General features: G+C 43.7%; 1 pseudogene; it reads left to right on the forward strand.

The window, feature by feature from the left end:
- Positions 1–1747: 1747 nt before the first annotated feature.
- On the forward strand, positions 1748–2458 carry LOC146831512 (glutamine amidotransferase-like class 1 domain-containing protein 3, mitochondrial pseudogene; annotated as a pseudogene).
- Positions 2459–3945: the final 1487 nt, after the last annotated feature.

Consider the following 3945-nt stretch of genomic DNA (forward strand, 5'->3'; position numbering starts at 1 on the left):
GTGCAGATAGACAGTGATTTAAAACTGACTATGAGATATCTTCATAATAATTTTATTCCTCGATTCCCTAGTCAGATATAAAAAAGGGTATAGATCTGCCCTCAGATGGTGGTGGTGTGAGTAAATTAGGTACTCATCACCCCTCCGTTCTGCATAGAGGTCAACATGTGTCTGTCGGGTTGAGATTCTTTTCCGACATTCATCAGGACAAACAGGATCCCTATGCTGCTTTTCCAATACAAACCCCCTCTAGTAAACCCACTGTACTAGGTATTACTCCACCTGTAAGTCTGGAGCTTTTGAAAACACTACTCATCAGACTGTAACTGTGAATGGAAAGAATAAAAACAGTGAAAGCAATCTGTCCAGGGAGCAAACAATATTTACATAAGATAGAGTGAAATAAATGTGCTCACAGTGCTCAACTACATAAGAACAACCCATTAGGTGCAACTAAGGTGTTTCAAAAGTAACAAATAACACACCCTCCAAAAACGAAGGGCAATCAATGGCCCTATCAGTCGTGTATGTCATAAACACAAATTGTGGGTGACATATGTTCATAAAATAGCGTGCCACAAATACTCATGCTGATAATGAACACCTCCATAAACAACAAGATGTAGAGGCACCCTGCCCCACATCATACTCATAGTTTTGAAGCATATCATTAAGTGTGGTCTTTCTGGGTCATATATGTTCTATCACTTGGCACATCTAACCGAGTTTATTGTGATGAGTGCTAGAACTGGCACTGGAGTAGAGGGCGACCCCCTGTAGTCACACTCTGCGAAAAGATCAGTCTTAAGTAAGTATATATCCCTATATGATATCCGTAGTTCTGGGGTGCTGTTACTCAGATTATTGTCTGTAGTCAGTGGTGCCTATAATTCATAATGTAACATAACTGTCCCCATGTGACTGGCAGCGAGGTAGGCAGCTTGTGTATTTGAGCCTCTAGTATAAGCAACCAAGACCCAGTACGTATGTCGTCCTGGGTATATTCCGAGGTTCTAGGGCAATACCCGCCTGGTTCATATTCAAGATCAGTGGAGCCTTGACTAAGCCGTCACAAAAGTAATGGCACCAGATAAGCAAAAATAAGGTTCACTGCTTGAATGCGCCGAGCTTATGGTCAATGCCGCCAAATCCTACTATCTCAAAGAGTGTTAGTCCCCCCATCCTCCTTACTTCGTCAAGGGTGGTATTGTGTTTGAGGAGGATGAGGTAGGGCTTAGTCCTTCTCCCCCTTTTCTGTGTGTACTCTACATCTGGCATGCCAGAGTTTGCCAATGGCTAAGTGTTGTTGATGCTAGTGCACACAGGCCTGTGTAAGACGCAGGCCTAGCCGCCAAAGACATTTTGTGTAAACACTACAGTATCTGTGTCTGACACTATGGGTCAAATACAAATGATACAGTGTTGAGTCAATACCATGTGGACTGTATGGGCTTACTGGCATTTTACAAAGCAAACACAAGGAGATGATGGACTTCGTGCTGAAACATTTCAGACACTCACCCCCAGTCACAGATCTGGGTTAAATCCATCATCATTCTTCAGCTCACTTCGCCACCCTAGTTCAGACACAGCTATATGCAAATCAGTCCTGACCCTGTGCCTCATGGGAACAGTCCAGCCCAAACTGCCAAGCCATTTCTTTCCTGGACTGGAAACAAGCATCCCGGGACCAGTTTCGGGGTAACAGTCCTCATCAGTCAGGCTAGCCTGAATCCAGTAGCAAAGTTTATTTTTATTTTCTCGTGCAGGCAGTATGGCAGTGAAGAAGCGCGTGGCTGTGGTGCTGGCCGGCTGCGGCGTGTTCGATGGCAGCGAAATCCTTGAGACATCGGCCGTGCTTGTGCACCTCTGCCGCAGGGAGGCTGAGGTAAAAATATTTGCACCAAACATTGACCAGATGCATGTAGTCGATCATTTGAAAGGAAGTCCTACAGAAGAAAAGAGAAACGTCCTTATTGAAAGTGCCAGGCTAGCACGTGGTGATATTAAAGATTTAGCAGACATTAAAATTGATGACTTTGAAGCTGTCGTTTTCCCTGGTGGCTTCGTTGTGGCAAAGAACCTGTCCTCCTGGGCAGTGGAGGGAAATGCATGCACAGTTAATGACCAAGTGAAGTCAACACTTGAAGCTTTCCACAAGGCAAAGAAGCTCATTGGACTGTGCTGCATTTCTCCAGTATTGGTGGCTAAGATCTTCCCAGGCTGTGAAGTGACAATTGGCAAGAATGAGAATGTTGATGGACGGTTTCCTGATGCTGCGACTGCTTTAGCTATAGAAGAAATTGGAGCCAAACACATCAGTATAGATGTTCATGAATGCCATGTGGATGAAGCTAACAGAATAGTAACTACATGTGCCTTTATGTGCAAGGCCCCTCTGCATGAGATTTTCGATGGTATTGACACACTAGTGGATGAACTCTTGAAGATTGCCTAAACTGTGTTTGTGTAAAAGGCAAATAAAATACTGTCAAAATGCAGTGGCAAAGTGAGCAAGGACCCACGTCTGGTCATACCCTGCCAACTTAGGGTGAACAAAGCAAACACAAGGAGATGATAGATGGAGCGCTGAAACTTGTCAGACACTCACCCTCATTCAAAGATCTGGGTTGAATCAATCAACGTTCTTTAGCTCACTTCACCAACCCAGTTCAGACACACCTATATGCAAATCAGTATTGACCCTGTGCCTCATGGGAACAGTCCAGCCCGAACTGCCAAGCCATGTCTTCCCTGGATCAGAGACAAGCATCCTGATACTGGTTTCGGGCTAACAGCCTTCATCAGCCAGGCTAGCTTGAATCAAGTGGCAAAGTGAGAAAGGGACCCACGTCTGGGCATACCCTGCAAACTTAGGGCGAATAAAGCAAACACAGGGAGATGATGGACGTAGCTCTGAAACTTGCCAGACACTCACCCCCAGTCACTCATCTGGGTTGAATCCATCATCGTTCTTTAGCTCACTTCACCACCCCAGTTCAGACACAGCTATATGCAAATCAGTATTGACCCTGTGCCTCATGGGAACCATCCAGCCCGAACTGCCAAGCCATGTGTAGTAATAGAGGCACTCTTGTCATTTGGCACCCTATGATGACCTTCGACTACAATCATTTTAACTGACTTTAGTGTGTTATTTTACACTAGCCTTAATGTAGGACGGTCCTGCATATGCCTCCTTCTTTTCTTTCTTGTAATCTTGATGTCTTTCAGTGGGAGCTGTCACGGAGTAGAATAGTCTTGCCAAGAATAGAATGTGTGGGATGTGCATTTGAAAGTGATGGAGCAGGTAGTACAACATTTTGTATACCTCCTCTATTCTTGCATGAAAATACTAATTATATAATCTATTAATTATAATATTATTAAACGAGTATTGCATGTATACTAATCAACATTATTAAAACTTAAACTATACATGGGATTTGCTATTTGCATGGCTAAATAACTCTTATAACTAAAATCTGTACGCATATTAACAATAGTGTATGTGGTAATAGAATACTGCATGATATATGTTGCTTGTGATGTTGCACCCTTGTGGAGGATCGAAAAAGGTGAATATAATTGCTTTAAATGTCGCTATATGCTAGATAAATACAAGCACATAGAGGGATTAGCAAGGGGTTAACATTAAAATCTCCATTTCTATGAATTAATTATTATTTTGTGTTTGTTTCGCTTAAGTTGGCATCTGGACCTAAATCCAATATGGCCGCTGTCACCACACGCAGAAGTGGCCACTGTCTCATGAGGCGTGGAGTGAGCTGCGCATGTGCAAGAAATCTCCTAAACCTCATAGCGACCTTTGTTCATCATGTACCCGGTCAAGGATATGAAACGGGACGTTCGCCAAGACAGGGGAGCAATCAACCTTACAGTAAACCAGAACAAGCCGACACTTCGCTGACCAATGACCTCACC

This window comes from Triturus cristatus, chromosome 5_1 (genome assembly GCF_964204655.1).
Source record: "Triturus cristatus chromosome 5_1, aTriCri1.1, whole genome shotgun sequence".
Lineage (NCBI taxonomy): Eukaryota > Metazoa > Chordata > Amphibia > Caudata > Salamandridae > Triturus > Triturus cristatus.